Raw genomic sequence first — 6,000 nt, 5'->3', positions numbered from 1 at the left:
GAATCAAAGAAGCTCCATAAATCATAATATAAGATATACAAACAAATTTAGACCAAGGCACATCCTCAAATTACTGAATCCCAGTGATGAAATTGTTGAAAGCACCCAAAGGAAAACAACATAGTGATAGGTTACATAGTGATCTTACTCAGTTTTTCATAACCACAATTGAATACTTAAGCCACTGATGAAGGTTTATGTCAGCTCATCATTGTGGAGGTTCACTGTCCAAGATCAGGTGCCCTCACTGGTCTGGTGTGATGAGGAAGGTGGCAGAACACATGCAGAGGAAGGCTTATGCAGCAAACCAGGAGGCAGAGACAGGGGGAATGCTCAGTTTCAATGCTACCATGATTTGATGCTACCCCAACAACCTAGCCCAATCTAATCACTTCCCAAGATCCCCTCCATAAATGGATGAAACTCCACCCTGAATCCATCAATCACCAACATTAATCTATTAGCCACCAACATAACTTTTGGGCCCAACCTTCCAATACATTGGGCCTTTAGTGGACACCCAAACTGTAACATGACAAGGAGATTTTTTTTTGACAGGCAGAGTTAGACAGTGAGAGAGAGAAACAGAGAGAAAGGTCTTCCTTCCGCTGGTTCACCCCCCAGATGGCCACTACGGCCGGCGCGCTGTGCCAATCTGAAGCCAGGAGCCAGGTGCTTCCTCCTGGTCTCCCATGCAGGTGCAGGGCCCAATTACTTGGGCCATCCTCCACTGCACTTCCGGGCCACAGCAGAGAGCTAGACTGGAAGAGGAGCAATTGGGACAGAATTCGGCGCCCCAACCGGGACTAGAACCCGTGTGCCAGTGCCGCAGGCAGAGGATTAGCCTAGTAAGCCGCGGTGCCGGCCAGAGATTTTTGTATATATTTTTGTTGTATGACTTTGGAACTGTGATCTTACCTGTATAGTATATAAAAGATTCAGAAGGACCACAGAATCTCAGAGAGATGGTACATGAGACAAGAGGACAGAATAACTTATGTAAACATTGGAAACAACTGAGTCCTATGTAATAAAATGTTGTGCTACTGTAAATGAACTGGGCTTTATTTTGGTGGCACCAGAATTAAGTTATTTCTAGAGAAAAAAATTAGCTTCAACTTAAGTTCACTTATTCTAGACAGTATTTCTCCTCCTATTTTGACTTTGAATGACTTTAAAAACTACAAAAAGTAAATATGCCTCTCTAAAATTCGGGGCAGTTTTCTTAACTCAAAATCTGACGTTCACACATAACCTAAACAGGCTCACAGCTTATCTCTGACAGTGATATTAGCATTTCACTAATGCACACAACTGTAAGAGGTTAAGACTCCCATGTGAAATCTGCACATGTGCAAATGTTATTTCTCTTGGCATTAAACACAGCATAACCCTGAAAGCCTCTGTGAAATTCTCTATGTGTACCTCTGAGTTTGAAGGTAGTTCCAAATTGAACAGTGAGCCCTAGGTTGCAAAGTAACTTTTCTCATAAACTCAGAAATCGCGGCTTTGCTTTTCTAATCACATGTAGACTCCCATATGCCATTGACTAAGCAGGGGACTCCAACAGGAAGCATTATCACTCTTTTCAAAACGTGGTGGCCTTCCTGGCTTGCAAACACTCTTCACTCTGTGCTTCCAAGATCTCTCTGTGACGGTCCTTGGGGTCTTTGTGAAGCATCAGCAAACTCCCATAGCCAAAGCCAAGGACCAGACTCTCAGGTACATCCTGTTTATCTCCATCACCCAGGATGGTCCCTTACCCATCACTGCTCATCCCAATTCATTCACTTACATCATGTGAAGAATCACATTGTGGTTGGGATGATGGTGGTGTCTCACCAATACTATCACTGTCGATTTGGCCATCTAGGGAGAATGATAAGGCAATGGTTGGCATCAGCAGAAACTGTGATTGCCATCTCCTCCTTCAGCCATTTTGGAAATCTTACAGACTCTAGAATTTACTATTTACTCAGGCAGATACACGCTCAGAGGCTAGATGCATCATCTCTGCCTAAAGGATTCTGATGAATTCCCATGTGGCTTTTCTGGCCAGGAGCTTGCCTGACATCTTCAAGGAAGTAATTTTGTGTGTGTGTGTGTGTGTTTTATATAAATATATATATAAAATATGTGTGTACATTTATGCATTAAACTAAATTTTTGTATGTTTTTTCTGTATTGCCACTTCCAAATTCATTTAATGAGACCAGTACTGTCTTAATTCCAAAACCTGACAATAAAAAAGTGAACAACAGACCAATATACCTGATGAACAGATACAAAAATCCTCAAGAAAACAGTAGCAAACATAACCCAACAACAGATCAAAAAGATTATCCATTCTAAGTGGGATTTATCCCAGGGATGCAGGGACGGTTCACATATGCAAATCAGTAAACATGACACATCCTATTTTCAAAATGAAGGACAAAAACCATACGATTATCTCAATAAATACAGAGAAATAATTTGATAAAATACATCATTTTCTGTTTTAAAAAAACCTTAATTTTTTTGGATATAGAAGGGGCAAACCTTGGGGCCAGCACTGTGGCGCAGCAGGATAATGCCCTAGCCTGAAGCGCCGGCATCCCATATGGGCACCGGTTCTAGTCCCGGCTGCTCCAGCTCTCTGCTATGGCCTGGGAAAGTAGTAGAAGATGGCCCAAGTCCTTGGGCCCCTGCACCCACGTGGGAGACCCGGAAGAGGTTGCTGGCTCCTGGCTTCGGATCGGCACAGCTGCCATTGCGGCCAATTGGGGAGTGAACCATCAGATGGAAGACCTCCCTCTCTGTCTCTCTCTCTGTCTCTCTCTCTCTCTGCCTCTCCTCTCTCTGTGTAACTCTGACTTTCAAAAAATAAATAAATCTATAAAAATAAAAAAGAAGGGATGAACCTCAACACAATCAAGGCAACATAAGACAAATCCATAACCAACATCATATTGAATAGGGAGGCCGGCGCCGCAGCTCACTAGGCTAATCCTCCACCTTGCGGCACCGGCACACCGGGTTCTAGTCCCGGTCAGGGCACCAGATTCTGTCCCAGTTGCCCCTCTTCCAGGCCAGCTCTCTGCTGTGGCCAGGGAGTGCAGTGGAGGATGGCCCAAGTACTTGGGCCCTGCACCCCATGGGAGACCAGGATAAGTACCTGGCTCCTGCCATCGGATCAGTGCAGTGCGCCGGCCGCAGCGTGCCAGCCGTGGCGGCCATTGGAGCATGAACCAACAGCAAAGGAAGACCTTTCTCTCTGTCTCTCTCTCTCACTGTCCACTCTGCCTGTCAAAAAAAAAAAAAAAGAATAGGGAAAAGTTAGAAGCATTTCCACTAAGATCCATGACTAGACAGGATGCTTACTCTCACCACTGTTACTCAAAATTTCTTTTTTAAAGATTATTTTTATTTATTTGAAAAGCAGAGTTACAGAGAGGCAGAGCAGAGAGACAGGTCTTCCATCTGCTGGTTCATTTCCCAAGTGGTCACAATGACCAGAGCTGAGCTGATCTGAAGCCAGGAGCCAGGAGCTTCTTCCGGGTCTCCCAGGTGGATGCAGGGGCCCAAGGACTTGGGCCATCTTCCACTTCTTTCCCAGGCCATAGCAGGGAGCTAGATGGGAAGTGGAGCAGCCAGTACTCGAACCAGCACCCATATGGGATGCTGGTGCCGCAGGTGGTGGCTTCACCCCCCTGCCACAGCGCTGGCCCCAAAATCAAACCTTTAAAAACAGCTAGCTGTCGGTTTGGGGGAAGATTTTTTTAAAAATACTGAATCCAAATGAAATGTACACGGAAAGAAAAGTGGATAATGTGAGTATCAGAAGGAAAGCTGGTGTCTAACAATGTGGTGCACGCGGGAAATGTAATTATCTCTTGCCAGCTCTAGCGCTATGGTTTGAATATGGTTTGTCCCCCATGGACACTCACGTGTAAATTTAAAAGTCGCCATCACAAGCTACTATTAACAGGGAAGAATCAAGTGGGACATCGAAGAGATGACGAGGGCTCTGCCAACAGGAATAATGTGCATACGTGATTAATGGATTTATTAGTGAATTACGTGATTATAGCCTGCTATAAAAGCCACTTTGGCTAGGTCTCTGGCACTCCCTGTGGCCACCTTATGTCTTGTGTCATCGAGGGCGTCACTGGGTGCCTCCCCCCAACCTTGAATCAGAACCCTCAGCCAAGAGCAACCCGTTTCCTTTATAATTCACCCAGACCGTGGCAGAAGAACCTGGACCTAAGAAGGGTCCAGTCTGGAGACCCGACTTCCCCTAAGCTCAGGGAAATCAGGTCATCCCTGGGGAGAACAGGAGGGAACTGGGACTCCTCATCGTGTGACCCGCCCACGCGGTGCAGTCCGGATTCCCAAGGCCCGCCCGCCATCCCCGCCCCCAGAGAGCGGGCTCCCGGCCCCAAACTCCGTGGGCCAGAGGGGCCGGAGGGCCGGGAGGTGCCAGCGGGCCGACTCAAGTCCTAGGACTTCAGAGCTGACCGGAAGCGTCCCAGGTCCCACAGCCACAGCCGGCTCCCGCCGGTCCCAGCTGCCCCTTCTCCCCGGGGCCCCACACACTCACGGTTTCACAGCTTCGGTGATGGCCCTGTGTCTCCCCCTAGATTTACTGGCTCAGCAGCGGTCACTCCAACAGCTGAGTTTCCTTGAGCTTCTGTCAACAGACCCCAAATATGGCGGCGCCAGGAAGAAAAAATCGCACGCGGTAATGAAGCACCGCCCCTTCCTGCTGGTTGCACACCTGATTGGGCAGTTTGTTAAAGCCACGCCCCCAAGACCCTGATTGGCAACAAAGACCCACCTATTAGGCCTGACCGACTGGAGAAACGGCTCCCGCGTGGCTGGGTGCAGCCGAAGTGATTCTAGCCGGGCCCTGAGTAGGCAGGGCTTACTCTGTGTCCAGGGCTGGCCCAATCTGGGCGACTACTGCATTTAAGATAATTGGCCCCTGGCCTTCCAGAGTGGGCACTCACTTCTTTCTGTCCTCAGTGGGCCCTTCCTGCTTGTTCCTACTGGAAATGACGTCACAAGTGAGCTCAGGCGTTCCAGACTCTGTGCACGATGGAGACAACCTATGACCTCAGAGAAGCAGGAGTGGCCAGGCCAGGCCACTGGGACAGGAGGAGGGTCTGATGTCCTGAGAACTGGAATCCCCTGGTATGTTTCTAACTCTACCATTTGGGGCAAGTCAGCTTGAGCATGTCCCAAATTATACATCTCTTCCCTCTCTTATTCCCACTCTTATGTTTAACAGGGATCACATTTCAGTTAAATTTTAACACTTAAGAATAACTATGTATTAATTACAGAATTAAACCAGTCATATTAAGTAGAACAGACAAAAAAACTACTAAGAGGGATAATGTATTAAGTTGTTCATTAACAGTCAGGGCTATGCTGATCAAGTCACAGTTTCTCATAGTGTCCATTTCACTTCAACAGGTTTCCTTTTTGGTATTCAGTCAGTTGTCACCGATCAGTGAGAACGTATGATATTTGTCCCTTTGGGACTGGCTTATTTCACTCAGCATGATGTGTTCCAGATTCCTCCATTTTGTTGCAAATGACTGGATTTCATTGATTTTTACTGCGGTATAGTATTCTAAAGAGTACATATCCCATAATTTCTTTATCCAGTCTACCGTTGATGGCATTTAGGTTGGTTCCAGGTCTTGGCTATTGTGAATTGAGCTGCAATAAACATTAAGGTGCAGACCGCTTTTTTGTTTGCCAATTTAAATTCCTTTGGGTAAATTCCAAGGAGTGGGATGGCTGGGTCGAACGGTAGGGTTATCTTCAGGTTTCTGAGGAATCTCCAGACTGACTTCCATAGTGGCTTGACCAGTTTGCATTCCCACCAACAGTGGGTTAGTGTCCCTTTTTCCCCACATCCTCGCCAGCATCTGTTGTTGGTAGATTTCTGAATGTGAGCCATTGTAACCGGGGTGAGGTGAAACCTCATTGTGGTTTTGATTTGCATTT

The 6,000-nt window shown here is 46.8% G+C and overlaps 1 long non-coding RNA gene across 1 annotated transcript; it reads right to left on the bottom strand.

The window, feature by feature from the left end:
• Positions 1-921: 921 nt before the first annotated feature.
• On the bottom strand, positions 922-4,759 carry LOC149121576 (uncharacterized). The gene is made up of 3 exons (XR_016223384.1): positions 4,583-4,759; positions 3,930-4,009; positions 922-1,869 (listed from the first exon to the last, which is right to left on the bottom strand). It is a non-coding gene; the product is annotated as an uncharacterized LOC149121576 (long non-coding RNA).
• Positions 4,760-6,000: the final 1,241 nt, after the last annotated feature.

The sequence above is a fragment of the Oryctolagus cuniculus genome, chromosome 16 (genome assembly GCF_051225735.1).
Source record: "Oryctolagus cuniculus isolate XC-2025 breed Fujian yellow rabbit chromosome 16, ASM5122573v1, whole genome shotgun sequence".
Lineage (NCBI taxonomy): Eukaryota > Metazoa > Chordata > Mammalia > Lagomorpha > Leporidae > Oryctolagus > Oryctolagus cuniculus.
This window is presented reverse-complemented; position numbering and strand designations above follow the sequence as displayed.